The 23302-nt window shown below is 40.4% G+C and overlaps 1 long non-coding RNA gene across 1 annotated transcript; it reads right to left on the reverse strand.

Annotated features, from left to right (window-relative positions):
- Nucleotides 1-706: 706 nt before the first annotated feature.
- LOC118724910 lies at nt 707-19395 on the reverse strand. Its single transcript, XR_004989723.2, has 3 exons — nt 19382-19395; nt 15071-15072; nt 707-812 (listed from the first exon to the last, which is right to left on the reverse strand). It is a non-coding gene; the product is annotated as an uncharacterized LOC118724910 (long non-coding RNA).
- Between the last annotated feature and the right edge of the window lie 3907 nt (nt 19396-23302).

The following is a 23302-nucleotide window of genomic DNA, read 5'->3' on the forward strand; positions in this document are numbered from 1 at the left end:
TTAGAGATCTTTCCAGAGTATCATGCGGAATTACCCAAGTCTTCCAGATGTGGCAGAGTTCACTAGGGACTAGGTTATCCATTAACAAAGAGTGATTCTGTACCTTTACCTACACAGAATCCCATTGTGCTAGGTTGTTTTATCTTTTCTGTATGCAATATTATAAGTTCAAACTTGTTTAGTGCTACGTATAGGCTTTACCCTATTAATTTCATTCCAGTTTTCTGTTGGTTCTACAGAAATAATCTCTGCTTTTTCTACTTTTGTGCCAGCTACAAAGCTACAAACCAGACAAGAGGCTTCCATCCACACCATGTGAAACAGAGCATTTTCTTTAACAGCTGCTAGCAGGAGAGAGGTGCACTGCTCCATCTCAGTATGTGGAACAGAATGGGGGTGTTGGGCATCCTTGGAACCCACTTATCCTTGAATGGTTTGTCTTACCCATGTTTTTGTTGTTGTTAATATATATATATTTATACAGAACTATCTGAAGTCTGCATCATGACTTGACACATTATCTAGGAGTTTATAGACAATGTGTCCAACTCAGCAGCATGCTTCTGGGAATTAGGGATCCACAGAAACCCAGGCAGAACTGTGAGGGGGAAGGGGGTACTGCAGGAGAACATTTCAATTCTTTCTTACAGAAAAGACAGTAGAGCATTCTGAGTCATTGAAAACCTGTGCAGATACAGCTTCTAAAACAAACACTACTGTGAGCTTGCAGGAAAACGGCAAGATAAAGACCTTCACAAATAAAAGGATACATTCTTGTAGCAGGGGATGAGGAGGAAGGGTTACCATAATCTCTGCAAACCAAGAAAAGCAGTTGATCAACAGAAAAATTAATCAATCAATCATTAGGGAGAGGTCTGGAGAAATACTCATGCTGAAATTCACAGTGAGCAAGAAATGGCCAGTATCATTCTCTTTGAGAAAATGTTTTCTTGGAATAAACTGAATGGATTCTGAACAAGGTAGAAAAAAGTGATGCAAAACAGGATAACTGAAAACATTCAATAGAAATTGCAATTCCTTCACAATTGACTGGGCTCTGTTAATACAGGCAAGATTTCTTTCCTAGTAACCTTGGAGAAAGAAAAAGGCTTTTCTCTCTTAAGATGGGTAATTCACATTTTCCATATATGTAAACAACTAAGAGATGCAAAAGACATAGATTCCTTAACTTGAAGTTTTTTTTAATTTACGGAGAACAAATTAAAATATGTAAATTGAACATGATAATATTAAACAGCAACAAGAAGCCATGGGAGACAGAAAAAGGAAAAATTGGAAGGAAACAAAAATATTACTGGGAGCTTATTGAATGCTAAGTGTTTCCCATACATGATCTATTTTCTGTCTTCCCAAGATTCTTTAATGTAAAAAACAACAACACATTTTAATAAGTGAGAAAACTGATATTCAATGATTTTAATAAATTTCCTCAAGGCACACAGGTAATAAAAAGCCAAATATGATTCAAACCAGCTCTGTCTGCTTCTAAATCCTACACTTCCTCAATGCAGCCATCACTTCCTTGGTGTACAGACTATTTGGGGAGATGGGGAGAATATATATATATATATATATATATATATATATATATATATATATATATATATAAATCCCAGATACCAGAGCCTCCAGTTGGGTTGCCAGGGGGCATGGAGAGCCTGCAAACCATCACAGGCCCCTCACCCAGGCAACCCTACACCCCAAGGGAACCCCTACACTGATCCAGGAAACACTTCAGGGCAAACCAGCCAGCCCCCATCAGTGCACCAGGTCTCTATCCTATATAATCCTATCTAATTAAAGAGTACTATGCAAATTGACCATCACTCCAACACACAAGATGGCTGTCAAAATGTGGTCAAAGATGACTGCCCTCATGTGGACACAAGATAGCTGACACAAGACAGCCAGCAGGGGAGGGCAGTAGGGAGGAACAGGCCTGCAAGGGTGGGCAATTGGGGCTGACCAGCCACAGAGGAGGGAAGTTGGGGGCAACTGGGCCTGCAGGGAAGGGCAGTTGGGCGGGACTCAGGCCTACAGGGGAGGGCAGTTAGGGGTGACCAGGCCAGCAGAGTAGGGAAGTTGGGGGCAAACAGGGTGGCAGGGGAGCAGTAAACATTTATCAGGCTGGCAGGCAAGAAGCGATTAGGGGCAATCAGAAAGTAAGCAGGCGAGCAGTTGGGAGCCAGCAGTCCTGGGTTGTGAGAGGGATGTCCGACTGCCCTTGAGGGGTCCCAGATTGGAGAAAGGGTAGGCTGGGCTGAGGGACACCCTCACCCCCTGTGCACAAATTTCATGCACTGCGTTTTTAGTAGTTATATAACTAGAAGAGCCACTACAAGGTCACCTGATACCTTCTGGGTCTCAGAAAGGTACAGTCACAAAAGCTGAAGTAGGAGTGGGTCTCAGTTGTGGCAGACTGAATTAATGACTCCAATGCTCCACCACTGCCTACATCCACACCTTGGCCATGGTGTCATCATAGATGTGTGTACTTCTCTGCTCCCGAGACTTTGGATTTACACAGGTGATTTGTTTTGGTCAACAGCAAGTGGGAAAAAATGACCGTGTGCCAGTTTCACACCTAAGCCTTAGGAAGCATTACATGTTTCCTCTAAGCTTGTTCTGTCTCTGGCATGACCATGATAAGAACATGCCCCAAACTTCTCTCTAATTACAGGAAGGGGGAGAGAGAATGTGCAGAGTACCTCCCTGGCTGACTTTAGTGTATGGTAGAGCCATCTTGGCAGCCACAGCCTGCAAAAAGTGCCACCAGCCAAATCCATCCTACATCAGAGGAACCCTCAGAATCTGTAAAACGTGTAAACTATATCTGATATTGTTTTACATCACACGTTTGTGGTTGGTTTCTTATGGTAGTTACAGCAAAGCATTCGGCTTTGGAAGCAAGTAGTCATTTTATGTTTAAGAATTAATAATGATGTTTCAAGAAAAATGTAAACATTAGATTTCAAGGTATTAAGAACAGCAGAAGGGGCCAGGAAATGCAGTTGTACGTATAGATTACTTACTTGAGAAGCCTTGAGGTTAAAAGAAAAGAGATAATAGCAGGAAAATCAAATAAGATATCTCAACAGAAGTGCACTGGGCATATTTGGGAGCACAGGAAGAAGTCTGTGGGGAGGGCAGGGAGGACATGGGGAAGCTGATGATTGTGGAGCTCGAGAGCCTAAGGGCTGGAGGAAATGTCCACAGAAATCAGACAGGAGTGGGGCACAACACAAAGCATAATATAAGAGATTCTGCTCTCACCAAGGGAGACAGAATGAAGAAACTGAGGTCAGTTCCTGAGTCACAGGCCCACTTCATGGAGGAGGAATTTTTCTTTTTTTCAGTGAAATTCCAAGACTGTGTCAAAAGCAATTATGGGAGTTTTGGCAAGTTTTTTATACTTGTGTTTGAAATTTCTATTTCCCTTACATTGAATAGAATTCTGAAGAGTCAAATATCTCTTCAAGAGATGTGGCGAGGGAAAGAATTTAACATTCTACATAAAATTCAAGTCCCTGGCTTTGAATGTTTCAGGGTTCAGGGTATCTCCAAAGGATCATCATGATGTCAACGAGGAAGTGAAAGCGTCTGGGTTACTCTGGGAGGAGAGGCTTGCGCTGCGTTGGTGTGAAGTATAAAGCAGGGTGCTGGGAGCTGTTACTGGGCCACGCTAGGCTCACAGGAGTGGCACCATCTCTTTGTTTTGTTACCCAGGAGTTCGTGAGATTTCTTTTGTTGGCCTGACTTCACAGTCTTCAGCCAACTATGTGACTGTATCTGTCTGGAGGCCTTTAAGAAGGACATAATAGCACCATGGAAAATGCCTGTGAGCAATTTATAGCTGAGGCCCGTTCTATTTTTGAATACTTGTTTGCAGTGATGTGCCCCAAACTAGCTGAGACCAGTGTGTCAGAGCAAAGCCGTCTGAGCAAAATGGGATAGCAGCATCTTCTAAAGGTCTCTTCCTGGCAGGGCTGCTGCCTGCTCACCAGGCGAGATAGTGAGCTCCACGGCGACAGTGCCATCGCAGCCCACCATTCTGCTCCATTTCTGCTCTAACGGGGAGTCAGCACAGTGTTTACTTTGCTCACTCTGAGCCCACTGGAGTGTTAGGAAGGCTCCCCTGTGGTGCGGCACTCCCTGTCCCCCGCCTCTGGCTGGGTCTGAATTGCCAGTTGGAAGTTGAGACCCAAATGGTTGGTGCCCCTGAAACATTGGCTGCAGTCACACCTGTGAGCAAGTGAAGCCAAGGTTGTTTCCAGAGCCCCTGCCAGGTGGGAGCAGCACACCCTTAGGGAATATGGGATAGGACAAGAAGGTAGAGGGAAGCATCATTTGTGTTTCCCAGGGAAGAAAGAAGAAATATTGTGTGATTTGAGGAAATCACACAGTATTTAACTCCACACATACTGTGTAATTCAGTTGTCCAGCACGCTAGACAGTCATTTCCAGAGGTGCACTAGGAAGTGCTGCTTGGGGCAGGGACAAGGCATGTGGAATGAATTTAGTGATGTGTGCTGGAATACCGTTAGGGACCCTGGGTTTAGATTTTAAAATGTGACATTGCAGCATGTCAGCTGGCTTATGATGGGCAGGAACAAACTAAACCCTCCATAAATTAATTCCCTAACCAATGACTGAACATTGTGCGGGATTTCGTTTGTTGAAAATCAGTATCTTTCTACCTTTTGAAGTTCTCCTCTGTACTGCAGGGATGAGAAGCTCAAAGTCACAGTTCTGAAACTCCCTTGCCAGGAGGCTCACTTAGATTTGGTCATTGAGAAGCACTTGTTTAAGATTTTGCAGACAGAAGAAGAGCCTCCTCACCCCCCACCCGCTGCCCCAAGTGGCAGCTACAGATCAGGATGTGGCTATCTGCAGATGACAGACATGGCAGGGATGTTACCTGAGGTTTTCACACATTCTCTTGAGAACCACCCACTTCTCACGCACAATTCAGCTGAGGTCATGGTGATGGCTTCCTGTGTGCCTGCTCTTCTGGTCTCTGGTTTGTCCTCACTCCCGCAGCCTTCAACCTCTGGCTCCAATTATGCAGGCTCCAATTCCCTGACTGATATACAATCTATGCTTCTGACTGGAAAATGTTTACAGATATGGTATTGCCTGGTCCTTGACCCAAACTAAGCCCCAGCAAGCCACATCCTCATCTGGGTTGTAGAAGCAGAGCTTGTACTCAAGAGTCCATGAGCAGCATGCCTTCATCCATGAAGAGACTATTTATTCAGGGCCTCTGGGTGTCAGCGTGGTTTTAATAGAACAAGAAGCTTATACTCTAGTGAGATGAGACAGATCATAAATGAGTAAAAATATAATGTATCTGGGGGTGATGAATGCTATGGTGGAAAGAAAGAGAGACCATTAGTTTTTATACCGAGTAAGATGAGAAACTGCTGGCTAGTTTTGAGTGCATACTATTTTTGTACTAAGGAAAAAGCAAATAGACTATTTTTTAAAACAATAGAACCTTAACAGGTATCCCACTAAAAAAGATATACACATGATAAATGAGTATAAGAAAAGATGTTCCACTTGTATGCCATCAGGACAATTCAAGTGGAAACATTATGCCCATTCAAACGGCCAACATCGAGGACACTGACACCAGATGCTGGAGAGGCTGTGGAGCCATGGGAACGCTCATTCATTGCTGGTGGAAATGTAAAAGGCATGGTCACTTTGGAAGACAGTTTGGTGGTTTCTTACAAAACTAAACATACTTTTGCAATACAATCCAGCAATCACATCCTGAGTATTTACCCAAAAGGGTTGGAAACGTATGTCCCCACAAAAATCTGCGCACAGATGTTTATACCAGTTTTATTCCTAATTGCCAAAATTTGGACGTGACCAAGATGTCCCACTGTAAGGGAAAGGATAAACTATGACATACCCAGACAATGGAATATTATTCAGCACTGAAAATAAATGAACTATCTATCAAGCCACAACAAAACATGAAGAAACCATAAATGCCTATTACAAAGTAAAAGAAGCCAGTCCTAAATGGCTACATACTGTATGATTCCTATAGGACTTTCTGAAAAAGGTAGAACTTTAAAAAGTTCAGTGGGTTGCCATGGATTAGGGGGAAAGAGGGATAATAGGTGAAGCAGAGAAGATTTTTAGGATGTTTAAGTACTATGCATTATAATGGTGAATATATATCATTAGACATTTCACCAAACATGTAGAAGGTACAATACCAAGAGTGAACTCTAATATAAACTATGGGTGATAATGATGTGTCAATGTTGACTCATCAGTTGTAACAAATGTACCACTCTGGTGGGGGATGTTGATAAATGGGAAGGCTATACATGTGTGGAGGCAGATAGTAAATGGAAATTTTAGAACCTTCTGCTTAATATTTCTGTTTGTGAACTTAAAACTACTCTAATAAATAAAGTCTATCTATACTAATAAAAGCCTAGGTGGCCCTTGCACCCTCATACCATCACAAGATGGCCACCAAAATATGGCCACCCCCAAGTCATCACAAGATGGTCATTCCCACATCATCACAAGATGACTGGCAAGGAGGGGGAGCAGTTAGGGGTGACCAGGCCTGCAGGGGAGGGCAGTTGGGGTCAACCAGTCCTGCAAGGGAGGGCAGTTGGGAGTGATCAGGCTGGCAGGGGAAGGCAGTTGGGGGTGATAGGACCAGCAGGGGAGTAGTTAGATGTCAATCAGGCTGGCTGAGGAGTGGTTAGGGGGTAATCAGGCTAGCAGGCAGAAGCAATTAGGGGCAATCAGGCAGCCAGGCAGGCAAGCAGTTAGGAGCCAGCAATCCTGGATTGTGAGAGGGTGCAGGCTGGGCTAAGAGACACCCCCCTCCCAATGCACTAATTTCATGGACTGGGCCTCTAGTTAAAAAATAAAGCATCAGAAAACACAGTCACACCATTCTATGCTCAAAAGCCACACTGCTCTACACTTCCCACTGACCAGCTACTCTACAAACATAATCTGGCTCCTTGGTTTTTATTTGGAAACCCTAGTTTTGCCATCCTACCAACCTGGCTTATAAAATGATTATGAATTCTACATCAAAGCTCTTAGAATTTTCAACAAATTTCAAAATAAAGGCTTAGCTATCTGGATGGCTGCAAGATTTTATTGGACAGAAGGAGAGGTAAGAAGTAATAATAATAATAATAATAACAACAACAACAACAATAACAACAATAACAACAACAACTTAATTAAAAGAAAGTGTCTGTAATTTGGCTGAGACAATTTCCCTGGGAAGAATGCCATTTGATAGTAGAGAATGTTTCATTGGAAGGGGCCCCAGCACAATGAAAACTGCTCAAGCTCTCACAGCTGCACTCAGATTCCACTGTGCTGAGGAAGACATCAAAATAAAAAGGCATCTCTTCCAAGGAGCTCACTTCAGTCCTTGTGCACTACACGTGACACTGCGCTAAGTAAGACTTGCCCATTCTCAAGGCCGCCAGCACAAAGCAGACCCTTGAAACAACAGCTGAAAGCCAAGGAAGGAGACTGCAGAGACATAAGAAGAAGAGAGGAAGGAGATGTGAAGGGGGGGAAGGGAAAGAATGAGAAGAGGGGATAAAAGAAAAAGGTACCTCTCAGAGGTGTTGTGAGAGAAACTTCCCTTAGGAAAAAAAGAAAGAAAGAGAGAGAAAGAGAGAGAGAGAGAGAGAGAGAGAGAGAGAGAGAGAGAGGAGAGAGAGAGAGAGAGAGAGAGAGAAGGAAGGAAGGAAGGAAGGAAGGAAGGAAGGAAGGAAGGAAGGAAGGAAGGAAGGAAGGAAAGAAAGAAAGAAAGAAAGAAAGAAAGAAAGAAAGAAAGAAAGAAAGAAAGAAAGAAAGAAAGAAAGAAAAGAGAGAAAGGAAGGAAGGAAGGAAGGAAGGAAGGAAGGAAGGAAGGAAGGAAGGAAGGAAGGAAAGAAGGAAGGAAGGAAGGAAGAAAAAAAACCCTCTGGTAAACAAAGGAGAGAAAAATATTTGAGTTGCATTAACTGACCTTATTCAGAGAACTAACACAAAAAGGAATTCTAATCTGCTTTTAGAAACATTTTTACCTGAAAAGATGAGAGGAGTTATTAGAGCTTCTATTTCTAGTTTGGTTCAATCAAAGCCTTTTCACCATAAGCTTCCCACCCAAAGCTTCATTTGTGAAAATAACATAGCGATAAGAAAAATCTTCCAGCTCTGTGTAGACATAAACATAATTTAAAGCATCAACTGTACAGTCAGGATTCAGAGGGCTGTTAATACACACTTTTTAAAAAGTCATTCCTGGCTCTAATAGCTCACCTTGTCAAGACCCTCCTGTCCCCGCAACTCCTCACACAAAGCACACCACACCCCTTCACTCCTTCCACTGGCTTTGAGTGTCATCTATCTGCTCATCCACAGCCTGTCCCCACATCTATTCAATACTTCAATGCTTGACACAGGTTGAATGGGGTTGTTTAATGCCAGGGGTGGTCTTCTGACTCTATAAGTTGAAGAGCATTCCAAAGCCCATGCCCCAAAGTATGGCTCCTGCTCATCTTTTACAGATTCTTGCTATTCTAAGTGGGTACATGGATGTGCTACATCAGCATCACCTGGGAGCTTGTTACAAATAAAGAACCCTGGGTCCCTCCCTCAGAACTACTGAGTCAGAGTATGTATTTTAAGAAGACCTGCAAGAGTTCTGTGTGCATCTGAAATTTGAGAAGCACTGTTGCGCAGAGCCCCACATTTAAACCATACAGAGTCTGTCATTGGACAAAAGTGCTGCTCTCTCAAGGGTTCTAACTGGAAAGAGTACTGGGACTTCTTTTATGTCTTCTCTCTGGTATCAATTTCCTATGGGCTGTAATATAGGCAAGTGTAAGAGATAGAAAGGCATGCTGCACATGTGAGTTTACATTTCCAAGGAGCCCCATTAAAAAGTAAAAGAAAAAACAGGTAACAATTTTAACAATGTATTATATTTAACTCAACCTATATAAAATATCATTATCTCAACATATCTATAATAATGAAATCATAATATGCTAATTAGACCAACAACCTTCTGGATGAAGCCGGGTTGGGAGGGAAAGCCAGATCCTGGTGCTGGCAGCCAGGGGAAGGAAGGCCTACTCTTGCACGAATTTCATGCATTGGTATGAATCTAGTAGTTAATATAAGAACTTAATAAAGGCAGTCTATAGTTTTTTCTACTGTGTTCTTGATATTCAGCATATATTTTACACTATAGCACATACCAGTTTCAGCTAGCCATAATTGTAATGGGCAACTGCCACCTGTGGCCAGTGGCTTCAGTATTGTCCTATGTATCTCACAAGATTGCTGTGTATGGTGGATAACTTATATGAACACACCTTATAAGCTCTAAATACTTCATGTGGATGGAACTCATAAATAAAGAGGTCACTAATTATGTATGCTATACCATATATTATGCCAACTCTCATGGGTCCTATTTCCCTTTCATACTTTCCTGTATGACAGTGAGCAGTGAACAGGACATGCAGTTGTATCTGCTGCCACAGTTGTGGTGTCATGGAAAGAGCACAGTTTGTGGAGTCAGAACACACAGGGTGGGGTGGTTTTTTGTTTGTTTGTTTTGTTTTGTTTTGTTTTTTACCATATTCTTGCTCTATGACTTTGGGCAAGTCCCATTTAACTTATCAGCCTCAGTTTCCTTTACTGTAAAAATAACGTCTCCAAAACAATGAGATACCATCTCACACCTGTCAGAATAGCTATTATTAACAAATTGACAAATGACAAATGCTGGTGAGGATGTGGAGAAAAAGGAACAGTCATGCACTGCTGGTGGGAATGCAGACTGGTGCAGTCACTGTGGAAAACAGTATGGAGTTTCCTCAAAAAATTAAAAAAAGAACTCCCATTTGACCCAGTAATCCCACTTCCAGTAATATATCCCAAGAAATCAGAAACATCAATCAGAAAGGACACACGCATCCTTATGTTCATAGCAGTACAAACAATAGCTAAGATTTGGAAACAGCCTACGTGCCTATTAGCAAGTGAGTGGATTAAAAAACAGTGGTACATCTACACAATGGAATACTACAATGGTGTAAAAAAAATGAAAGAACTCTTACCATTCACAGCAGCATGGATGGCCACAGAGAGCATTATACTAAACGAAATAAGCCAACTGGAGAAAAATAAGTATCACATGATCTCACTCATTTGTGGAATATAATAAAGAACATAAACTGATGAACAAAAATAGATCCAGAGACAGAGAAGCATCAAACAGACCATCAAACTTCAGAAGGAAGGCAAAGGAGGTAAGAGATCAACCAAAGGACTTGCATGCATGCATATAAGCATAACCAATGGACACAGGCACTAGGGGTGTGAGGGCATGTGCGGGGATGGGGGGTTTAGGGATGGCCAGGGAGAGGTCAATGGGGGAAAAAAGGAGACATATATAATATTATATGTAATACTTTAAACAAGAAAAAATTTTAAAATAAAAAAATAACATCTCTTCCATCTATCCCACAAAGTCGTTGTGAAGATAAATAAATGTAACATGCACAAGTAAACTATTAAATTTATAAAATGCTGGATATTATAATTCTGGTATTTACTAAACCTAACACACCCTCACATAATTGTTGATTAAGTACTAGGTACCTAATTGCAGATATTTCAAATTTTTAAATAAATTTCTTATTCATTGCCTCCTCTAGCCTGGAACTCCTGGTAAGGGTTGGGATGCTGGGTTACGCTGTCAGGTGTGATGCCTCTGATTGCCCCCTCTGCTGGTAATGTGTCCCTGTGTGGACTATTTCTGCATAGGCAGAGGATGACCAAGGCAAATTCGGGTTAGGGTGATTGTTATGATTTTAAGAACATGCATTTGGAGTCGGAAAGAGCCAGGTGAGACTATCAGACCTGCTACTCACTCTCCAAGTTGCTTTCCTTTCTGAACCGCAGACGCTTACAAGAAAAAATACAGTAAAATATTTAACACTGTAAGTAGCCTGTAGTCCACTCCATTCAATGTTAACTGCTTGGATCATTATCTCAGTGCTCCAGATGCCTGACATCCATCCCCGGGAAGAGAAGAACTACAGTGACTTCCAAAGTGGCCTGGCCATTCATCTTGTTTCGGGGTTGGTGTGCAGGCTGTTGGCAGGTTTGTTTAGCTGAGTCTGAGCCCTCAGTTGGCATTCAGCTTTATAACTTCAAGCCATTTAGTCACATCCCGCTGGACAGACTAATTCTTTCTGAAGAGCTAGAGAAACAGCTCACAAGATTGATGGTTCCTTCCAGTCCGGCTGGCTCGCCTGGGGCCTTCCTCACAGCGATGGCTTCTTGGGGAGAACCTTTCTGCTTGATCAGCTGGACAGGTTGAGTCTTGCCTTATGATTCTCACATCAAACAAGCCCTCTCTGAATTAGTGATAGCATTGGTCATCATTCTCCTTGGATATTTGTAAGACATCCTTTCATCCCAAAGGCTTTCAAGGTACTTTCTATAGCTCGCCTCTCAGGAGAAGCCTTGTCTAGGAATGATATAATCCCTGGGTGCCAGTGGGAGCACTGCAGGGAATGACACAGGGCCAGAGAGGTGACATCTAGCAGCATTTATAGTTGTAACTAATTGTGCGTTGGTGGGGGAAGGCTGGGGGACCACCTGCCTCAGCCTGAGATGCAGGGGGTTGCCTTGAATGCAAAATTTAAGCTACATCACTGAGAAGTCTAGACAGTAGGTCTCATCGTCAGGGGCAACAGGATAGAGTAGGGCTTCTCAAACTTTAAAGTGCATACTAGTCACCTGGGGATCTTGGTAGAATGAGGATTCTGATTCAGGAGGTCTGGGGTAGCACCTAAGGTTCTTCATGTCTATCAAGATCCCAGTAGTACATCCTGATGCTGTCACACCATGGCCACACTTTAGTAGACCTTTATGAGGCCTTGAATAGCCCTGGTTTTCATCCTGGCTGTACATGTTCCTAGATATTAATTCTTTGAAGGTCACTTTCCTTATATTCTCTACTATTGCTGTCCCTGAGGATGTTCATTCAGGCCATTGTTTTCATTCATTGTTCAGGCCATTCGGAATTCTGTGTTCCTGATCTCCTAAATTTCCATCTCCCTATGCAGACCTTACCTCTTACAGTCTCTTAATCCTTTTTTTTTTTTTAAGTTTATCTTTATTGTTGAAAGTATTACAAATGACTTTTTTTTTTTAATTTTTTACAGAGAGGAAGAGAGAGAGAGATAGAGAGTTAGAAACATCAATGAGAGAGAAACATCAATCAACTGCCTCCTGCACATCCCCTACTGGGGATGTGTCCACAACCTAGGAACATGCCCTTGACTGTAATCAAATCTGGGACCCTTCAGTCAACAAGCCGATGCTCTATCCACTGAGCCAAACCAGTTAGGGTTGTCCTTTTTGTTTGGTTTTTGTTTGTTGTCCTCCCCACACCTGCCTCTTCCAAGCCTTCAACACAATATTGTCTGTGTCCATGGACTATGCACATATATTGCCTGGTTAATCCCCCCAAACCTCCACCCCCGACCTTCACTCTGAAATTCACCAGTCTGTTCATGGTTCTGTCTCTGGATCTATTTTGTTCATAAGTTTATTTTGTTCATTAGATTCCATATATGAGTGAGATTATGTGATACTTATCTTTCTCTGACTGTCTTATTTCAGTTAACATAATATTCTCCAGGCCCATCCATGCTGTTGCAAATGCTACAAGTTCTTTTTTTACTGCTGTGTAGTATTTCATTATGTAGATGTACCACAACTCTTTTATCCACTCATTGGCTGGTGGGCACTTGGGCTGTTTCCTAGTCTTAGCTATTGTAAATTGCACTGGTATGAACATAGGGATGCATATATTCTTTCTAATTGGTGTTTCAAGTTTCTTAGGATATATCCCTTGAAGTGGGATTATTGCGTCAAATGGGAGTTTCATTTGACCCAGTTCTAATTTTTTGAGGAAACTCCATACTGTTCTCCACAGAGAAAGAAACCATCAACAAAGTGAAAAGAGAGCCCATTGTGTAGGAGAACATATTTGCCAATTATATATCAGATAAGGGGTTAATTTCCAAAATATATAAACAACTCATACAACTTAACAAAAGAAAGACAAACAATCCAATTAAAAACTTGGCAGAGGACCTAAATAGACTCTTCTCCAAAGTGGACATACAGAAGGCTAATAGACATATGAAAAAATGCTCAAAGTCACTAACATCTGAGAGATGCAAATTAAAATGATGAGATATCACCTCCCTCCTGTCAGAATGACTATCATCAACAAATCAACAAATGACAAGTGTGGGCGAGGATATGAAGAAAAGAGAACCCTAGTACACTGCTGGTGGGGATGCAGACTCCTCCCTAACTATACTGGTGCTCATACTTTCTAGTAGGGTAGCATATGATCATGGTCAACAAATACAGTTTCCTCTTCCCACTTCTCACACCTCCATTAGTGCTGATTCAAAGTTATCACTGTTCAAACTTCCCATCTCCTCAACCTTACCCACTTCACCCATTTGGATGATTTGGGCCTGAGTGTGCCTCAGGAAATTTGGACACAAACAATCCCCTCCAGCATACAGTGGATTCTAGTTGTTGATTTTCCCAGGGATAGGCAGAAATCTAAGATGACCCCCGAGATTACTATCCCCTAGTGATATACACCAATCAAACACTAATCTAGGTGCTGTTATGAAGCGATTTTACAGATTTAAATAATTTCCCTAATCAATTGGCTAAAAGATAGGGGGTTATCCTTGGTGGGCCTGACCTAATCAGATGAGTCCTAAAAGAGACGGAGCCCTTCTTGGTATAAGAGATTGGAACTCTGAGGAGGCTCTGATGTGAGGAGGGTTATCCAGCTGGCTTTGAAGATAGAGGGTGCTATGAGGTAAAGAGCTACAGGAGATTCTAGAAAGTAAGAGTAGGTCCTGGCTGACAATCATCAAAGAAATAAAGACCTAGGTCCTCCAAACATTAGGAACAAATTTGGCCAACCATCTGAATGAACTTGGTACCAAATTCTTCCCCCTGAGCTTCCAGATAAGAACCTAAACCATTCAACACCTTGATTTTGGCATTTGAGACCCTAAGCAGAGAATTCAGATAATCTATGCCCAGACTTATGGACTACAGAAATTATAGATAATTAAATGGACATTTTTTAAAGCCATCCAATTCCTGGCAATTTGTTATTCAGCAATGTAAAACCAATTATACTAATATACCTACTCAGATTACCAAAATAGTAGAAAAAATGACCTTGATTCCATTTGGCTGTACTTTCTCTTGTAAAATTTTCCCCAGGAATCTAAGCACACTGGGACAAAGTAGGAGTCAAATTATATGCACTCAGCATTTAGAAGAAGTTATATAATTTGAAAACCATGATTGAGGACACCTTCTGATTTCTCTCTAATCTCACCTCTTATCATTATTCCCTTCACATCCCCTATTCTAGCCATACTGGCCTCTCTGATTTTCCTCAAATATATCAGTTGTGTGTATATCTGATGGCCCTTCCTCATGGGCCTCCTCATTTCTTACATTTATGGTGTACATTATTTGTTATTTATATGCTCAGGCCTTCCTTAACCACACTGTTAATATATAGTATCCTCCAACCCTCCTCTATCAATACCACCAACAATCATACACACTCCTTTTCTTCCTGCTTTATTGTCTCTCCTTTATTTTTGACTCTCCCAAGCAGTTATTTATTTAATTTACTTATTTTACTTATTTTTCTTTGCCTCCCTCTACTGGAGCATGAATTCAGGGAGGGCAAAGAGTTTGTTTATTTGTTTGTGGCTGTAGAATGCCTCATAGAGTGCCTGACACATGATAGGCCCTCAATAAATACTAATAAATAGATGATTATTGTAAACTATGTGACATATTTAAACCTTCAATGTAAGAAAATATCCAAAATTAGCTGGATTGATGCACATATCAAAAACAAAAAGAAAATGCATCTTGATTCAAAGCCCTTTGTAAATTCCCTCACTACTTATAACTTTAGCTTATGGAGTTAAAAATGCCCAGGTGTCTATGAACTGTCACATATGTTCCTGGGCACACATATGCTAGTATGTTCACACACACACACACACACACACACACACACACACACACACACACACCTTAATAAGGAATACATATAATATGCAGAATAAATGTGGGTTGTGGGACAAATGAAATTTGTGAACCATGGATGGCATAGCATTCACTATCTTAGCATAAAGTAGTAGAAATTCCTATTGCAAGGAAGGGTGGATCCATTACCATATGCCTCTTCAGATGTACATCTGACCAATCAGCCCAACAGGGATGAATTCACCGAGTCTCTGCAACAAGAGAAAGAGAGGAGAAAGCGTGTTTGCATCTAAAAGGTGTCCTGACTGTTTCATGATGGCCTTAATTTAGTGTTAATGGTTTAATTTCCAGGTTGGACGTTCTCTCTCCTTAAATAGCTCTTATTGTAATCGATGCCCTGTTAATCACTGTGTGGGCCAAGGAAGTGTCTACCGGGCAGGAACCACATGCTGGTTCACCTGTGCTTAGAGAGGAGAATGTCACGCATCTGAAGAAACAATGCCACCTGAAAACAGTGCTGAGTCTCAACAGAGGGCTTTGGGGGAAATAAAGCACGAAGCACAAAGTGGAAAAGAGACTTAAATTTGCCACTAAGAATTGAGGTGAAGATTAAAGTAATGGATTTTTTCTTATATTAAGTAGTTTCCAAAATTATAATAGGTATGTATTTTTTATAGTTATTGACAATATGGTATTATGTAAAAAAAAATACACACTGTATGGAGCTTATTGCCAATTCTAGTTGGGACTTGTCTTAGTCCGTTTGAGCTGCTATAACAAAATGCTACAGGCTGGGTGGATTTTACAAACAACAGAAACTTATTTCTCACAGTTCAGGAGGCTCAAAAGTCCAAGATCAAGTCACCAGAAGATTCAGTGTCTGGTGAGCATCCATGTGCTGGTTCACAGACTGTCTTTTCTCTGTGTTCTCAAATGGCAGAAGGGGCAAGAGGGTTCTCTGGGGCCTCTTTTGTAAGGGCATTACTCCGATTCATGGGGGCTCTACCTTCATGACCCAATTGTTTCCCAAAGGCCCCACCTCTCAAATCCATCACATTGCAGGTTAAGCTTCCACATATACATTTTAAAGGACACAAACATTCAGTCTATGGCAGGATTTCAAGAAAATATACTAAAATGTTAGCTATCTCTGAAGAATGGAATTATTGTGAAATTTTATCCCTCCCCTTCTTGTGTTTTTATTTTTTATTTTATTTTATAGATTTTAAAATATATATATTTTGTTGATTTTCCACAGAGAGGAAGGAAGAGGGATAGAGAGCTAGAAACTTCACTGAGAGAGAAACATCGACCAGCTGCCTCTTGCACACTCCCCACTGGGGATGCACCTGCAATCAGGGTACATGCCCTTACCCAGAATTGAACCTGGGACCTTTCAGTCCACAGACCAACACTATCCACTGAGCCAAACCGGTTTCAGCTATTTTATAGATTTTTGACAGTGAGTATATGCAATCTTCTTAATTAAAAAAATAAGTTGGTTTATTTTCTAAAAATTGCTGTCATCCTATTTTTTATAATAACTAAGCATTTTATTTGTTTGTTTGCCGGGGTTTATTATAAACAGGTTTCATCTCTTATTCCTGGCATTACATTAAGAGGGGGAAAGTTTCTGTCTTGAAAAGGGAAAAGGTGTGCTTCTCTTAAAATGTATAGTTTTTATTTTATTTAATTTATTTTGTGTACATTTTTATTTATTTCAGAGAGGAAAGAAGAGGGAGAAAGAAACAGGAACATCAGTGATGAGAATCACAGATCAGCTGCCTCCTGCATGCCCCACACTGGGGTCTGAGCCCAAAACTCGGACATATGCCCCAACTGGGAATCAAATAGTGACCTCCTGGTTCATAGGGCAATGCTCAATTACTGAGCCACACCAGCCAGGCAAGTGTATCTTTTTTTTTAAAGGAATCTTTCCATCCTGCCCTCTCCTAAGATTTCCCTATTGTTCAAACAGGGTAGGCATGGACAGCAGCACCGCTGGCCTTACACTCCTTTGAATCCAGGGCTGCAGTGACCTTGGAGATCAACCAGGGCCACCTCTTCCTCTGTGGAGGAAACAGACTTCCTAAGAGAGGAAAGGATTTGCTGTGTTGGTGACAACCTGACAAACCCAAGTCTAGAATCCCAGAGAGAACCTGTGTGTTTAAGCTGCTTATTCTTTGGACTCAGAAACAGAATCTAGCTGAATGCCAAGCACAGTGCCTCAATAAATGAAGGTTGGAAGACTAGAAAAATTAACTAAAATGTTTTGAACATGAATGATCAATATGTTACATGGGGGGAAAAAATAGCTCTGGAAGTAAACATCAACCACACCTCCCCTCCCTCCTACTCCTCCCACCCCCCCCCCCCCTACACAGACTTTCTGTAAAGTTGATGAGAGAGAAAAAAAAAAAAAAGAAAAAAAAAGAAAAAAAAAAAGCAGAGACAAAACTATCTTAAAAATAGAACACCTACTAAGAGGCCAAGGCCTGTCCTCAGCGAGGAAGTCAAAAGGACTCCGATGATGGAAATGGACAGCAAGGCCTGCCCAGAGCTCTTTGAATTTAAGGAGTCCAAAGAATTAGGGGGGGAAATGTAAAATGTCTCTGTCTTTTTCTTGCTGGGTCAAGAGAAAACCTAATCCAGTGGCCACAAGGGAGTCCAGTGAGCAATTGGATGCAGAGCCTCCAAGCCCCAAAAACCGAAGCGGCCCGCACATGATGAACTTCAGGTAGTAAAGAGAGCTTTAAATGTGCCCTGGAGGCAGTCAAAGGGACAGAGAGGATATTTAGCTTCAAAAGCGGGGACAGTTTTAGAAGCAAAGAGAACATTTTCAGGATTTAGTGAGGCTTACTAACAACAACACACAGGCTTCTGCAGTGACAGCTTGTACAAAAAAAAAGAAAAAATGCAGGGCTTACTCTGCTTCTGTCATCGTTCCATCATCTGAGCCAACTAGGTCCTCCTCAGGAGCCTGGCTCTCTCTGAGAGGCCATCTTCCCATACAGCTCAGCACACCACAGCACTCACAGCACACAGTGCTGCCGAGCCCATAGAGATTCCTCCATCATCCGCATTAGGAGGGTCTGCAATGCTGCTTTCCCTATTTCCCCACCCAGGGATGCCTTATCTGAAGATTCCAAATTGTCTTTTTAATCTGTCTTCTCCCCAATGAACAGTAATGCAAATATGATAGCCATGGCATCCAAGCAGCCTTTCTTTGAACATTTTTTCTCACAATTCTGAGGCAAGGGATTGGAATTTTCTTGATGGGATGAGAAAACTGAGATGGTTGAAGACTATTATGGGCTGGGTGCAATGGATACAGATGCAACATCTGGCAGGGCTTCCATTTACTTAGAAGCTTCCCTTACTGGAAGAGAGTCTTTTCTGCTCAGGATAATCTCTGTTTCTTTTCATTTACTAAAACCAGTAGATTTATTTTAATAAAACGATGGCTTTCAGACAGAGTTGTTCATATTGAAATGAAATCTATCATGGGCTTTCCTCTTTGGAAAAAGACCTTACACACAGAAATTTCTGAACATGCATTCATTAGAGAAATAATCAGTGGAAGGCAAAATAATGCCCCTCTCACCCCCACCAAAGTTGTCCATGCCCTAATCTCTGGAACCAATAAAAATGTGACCTTGCGTGGCAAAAGGGACTTTGCAGAGGTGATTAAGTAAAGGGTCCTGCATCAGGAGATTACTCTGCATTTTCTTGGTGGGCTCAATATAATCACAAGGGCTCTCATAAGTGACGGAGGCAGGATGTTCAGAGTAAGAGAAAGCTGGAAGATGCTACACAGCTGGCGTTGAAGATAGAGGTGGAGTCAAGAGCCAAGGAATGTAGGCAGACTTTAGATATTGGAAAAGGCAAAGAAACAGATTCTTCCCTAAAGCCTCCAAGGGAATGAGGCTCTGTAAACACTTTATAATGTTAACGCGGAGTAATACCCATTTCAGACTCTGACCTCCAGAACTGTAATATACTAAATCTGTATTGTTTTAAGCCACTAAATTTGTTATGGAAGCAATAATAACCTACCATATAACCCAAATCAAAAGGAATATTGGGAATCCCCAGTCAAATGATCCCTCACTCTTTTTTTTTCTTTTTTCTTTTTCATTGTTTAAAGTATCACATATAGTAGTACATATATCTCCCTTTTCCCCCCATTGACCTTCTCCCAGCCTCCCCTACCCTCTGTCACATGCCCTCAACCCCCAGTTTCTTATGTCCATTGGTTGTGCTTATATGCATGCATTACAAGTCCTTTGGTTCATCTCTTCCCCCCACTCCCCATCACTCCCCAGCCTTCCTGCAGTAATTTGACAGTCTGTTCAATGCTTTACTGCCTCTGTAACTATTTTTGTTCATCAAATTATAATGGTCTTTATTTTTCATAAATGAGTGAAATCATGTGGTATTTTTCTTTCATTGCCTGGCTTATTTCACTTAACATAATGTTCTTCAGATCCATCCATGCTGCTGCAAATGGTAAGAATTCCTTCATTTTATAGCCGTGTAATATTCCATTGTGTAGATGTACCATCGTTTTGTAATCCACGCATCTGCTGATGGGCATTTAGGCTGTTTCCAAATCTTAGCTATGGTTACTTGTACTGCTATGAATATAAGGGTGCATATATCCTATCTGATTGGTGTTTCTAGTTTCTTGGGATATATTCCTAGAAGTGGGATTCCTGGGTCAAATGGGAGTTCTATTTTTAGTTTTTTTGAGGAAACTCCATACTGTTCTCTGCAGTGGCTGCACCAGTCCGCATTCCCACCTGCAGTGCACCAGGGTTCTCTGCAGTGGCTGCACCAGTCTGCATCCTCACCAGCACTTATAGTTTGTTGATTTGTTGATGATTGCCATTCTGACAGGTGTGAGATGGTACTGCATTGTAGTTTTCATTTGCATCTCTTGGATAATTAGTGACTTTGATCATGTTTTCATGTGTCTCTTGACCTTCCTCTGTCTTCTTTCAAAAAGGCTCTATTTAGATCCTTTGCCCATTTTTTTATTGAATCACTTATCTTCCTTTTATTAAGTTATATAAGTTCTCTGTAAATCTTGGAAATTAAACCTTTATCAGTGATAACATTTGCAAATATGTTCTCCCATATTTTGTTGTTTTGTTGATAGTTTATTTTTCTGTGCAAAAGCTTTTTATTTTGATGTAGTCATTTGTTTATTTTCTCTTTAGCTTCCATTGCCCTAGGAGCAGTATCAGTGAAAAAATTGCTTTGGTATATGTCAGAGATTTTGCTGCCTGTGGATTTCTCTAGTATTTTTATGGTTTCCTGTCTTATGTTTATGTCCTTTAACCATTTTGAGTTTATTTTTGTATATGGTGTAAGTTGGTGGTCTAGTTTCATTTTTTTGCATGTATCTGTCCAATTTACCCAACACCATTTATTGAAGAAACTATCTTGACTCCATTGTATGTTTGTGACTCCTTTGTCAAATATTAATTGAGCATAGTGGTTTGGGTCAATATCTGGGTCTCTATTCTGTTCCATTGGTTTATATGTCTGTTCTTGTGCCAGTACCAGGCTGTGTTGAGAATAGTGGCTTTTTAATACAGCTTGAAATCTGGTATTGAGATCCCACCTACTTTATTCTTCTTTCTCAGGATTGCTACGGCTATTCGCAGTCTTTTTTTTCAATTCCAGATGAATTTTTGGAGAGTTCTTTCTAGGTCAGTGAAATATGCCATTGGTATTTTAATGGGAAGTGCATTGAATCTATAGATTGCTTTGGGTAGTATGAGCATTTTAATGATGTTGATTCTACCAATCCATGAACATGGTATATTCTCCCATCTGTTTATGTCTTCCTCTATCTCTTTTTTCAGTGTCCTGTAGTTTTCCACGTGTAGGGCTTTTACCTCCTTAGTTAAGTTTATTCCTAGGTATCTTAATTTTTTTGGTGCAATGGTAAATGGGATTGCTTTTTTAATTTCTCTTTCTCTAAGTTCACTATTGGTGTATAGAAAAGCCACAGATTTCTTAGCATTAATTTTGTATCCTGCTAACCCTCACTCTTTTGTTTAAAGAGATGATTAATAGACCAGAAGACTTCTAGTGTGGACTCTTCCACTAACCCTGTCCAACAAAATCCTGCCACAGTGGCCTACAAGCATGAGCAAACAGAAGCACGGACACCCTCATTCTGGCTAATATGCATTTCACAAAGCCATATGCAATCAGAACAATCAATTCTAAATTATAGAGCTTTTTGTCCCACAAATACACTAACCAGCCTCCTTTTTACTCCCGATTATAACAAATTCAAATACCATAGTAGCATATGAAACAAAGGCATTGCCTAATGTGTAATTTGGGAGGGAATTTAATGATACATCTGTCTGTTTGACAAAACACAGTCTTGAAGTATCTATTTAAAATAAAATCAGCAGATTGGCAGTGATTAAAAATGGGAGGCTATAAAAAGTTTAAGGAAAAAAAAAGCATTAAAGTATAATAGCTCTTGGTTTATGTGCCAGTTATATAGTAAATATATCCAACACCAAACTTCTCTCCTAAAATATCGGCATTAGTTACTGAAAAAAAAAGAAAGAAAGAAAGAAAGAAAGAAAGAAAGAAAGAAAGAAAGAAAGAGAGAAAATAAAAAAAGAGAGAAAACAAAAAAAGAGAGAAAACAAAAAAAAAGAAAGTAAGAGAGAAAAACACCATTAAGCACATAACAAAAATATAATAATCTTTTATAAAGGTTAGGCAATAAGTCCATCAGGAATCCAGTAAGACTGGGTATGTATAATATTATAAAATATGCTATTGGACATTTCTAGCATTATCTTTCAAAACAGAAAGGTGGAAATAATACATTATTGCTTTGTATAAAGATTGCCTTAAAGTCTTTTTTATACTATACTAATGTTACTTTGCTTGAGCAGTTGTTAAAGAATTTTGGAAGTTTGTGATTTTGGAATATTCTAAATGATCATTTGGAAATATAATAATGGCTATAGATATATTGACACCTGTTTTCAAAGGCTTTGATATAGTTTACACCTTAAAATAATGTAATGACCAGAGATAGCTACTACAAGAATAAACTTTTTATATATATTAATAAATATATATATATATATATATATATATATATATATATATATATATTTGATTTTTCATAGAGAGGAAGGTAGAGGGACAGAGAGTTAGAAACATTGATCAGCTGCCTCCTGCACATCCCCCACTGGGGATGTGCCCACAACCAAGGTACATGCCCTTGACCAGAATCAAACTCAGTACTCTTCAGTCCACAGGCTGATGCTCTCTATCCACTGAGCCAAACCGGTTTTGGCTACAAGAATAAACTTTTAAGCAAGGTTAATCATGAAATTGCAGAAATTACCATTGACTGAATGACACCTGTAAGATCTCCAAAGGTCAAAGCTACTATAGTTGAAACAGCCACAGACCCAAGACCCTACCCTGAATCACATCTCAATGCAGACCTTAGTTCCTTCCTGAGATTAATCTTCCTCAATCTCTGGCTCCAACCATTCTTAATGTCTTCTTAGGTCTCCTGCTTCTTTTCTTCAACTTAACTTACTGAAATTGTTGGAGGTTTGTAAGAATCCAACCTTACCTTACTACCGTGTTTCCCCGAAAATAAGACATCCTCCAAAAATAAGACCTAGGGCATGGAAAGATAAGACATCCTCTAAAAATAAGACCTAACGCAACTTTGGGAGAAAAAGTTAATATAAGACACTGTCTTATTTTCGGGAAAACAAGGTAGTATATATCTCTTATCTGGTATCAACCTGGTGATATAAATTATTGTGCACAAATTCCTTATGCTAAAGCCTTACACTAAGTGAGTCTCCCAAGAACAACAAGATTTCAAAAACAATTCTATAGCTTTATAAAACTACTTAATACATAAATGGCTAGAAATGATTTATGTCAAGCATGGGACTATATATATATGTGGACTTTTAATATCTCTATTATTATAACAACTTCTTTAGCATATAGTTGTCCAAAGCTTCTCCAAAAACAAAATAAAGGCAAAAGAGAATATAACCAAGGGAATCATGTTTATTTATTTAATATTTATTGTATATCTGCTAACACTGTCTTGTGCTAAGTGTTG

Source organism: Pipistrellus kuhlii, unplaced genomic scaffold, assembly GCF_014108245.1.
Source record: "Pipistrellus kuhlii isolate mPipKuh1 unplaced genomic scaffold, mPipKuh1.p scaffold_m20_p_2, whole genome shotgun sequence".
NCBI lineage: Eukaryota > Metazoa > Chordata > Mammalia > Chiroptera > Vespertilionidae > Pipistrellus > Pipistrellus kuhlii.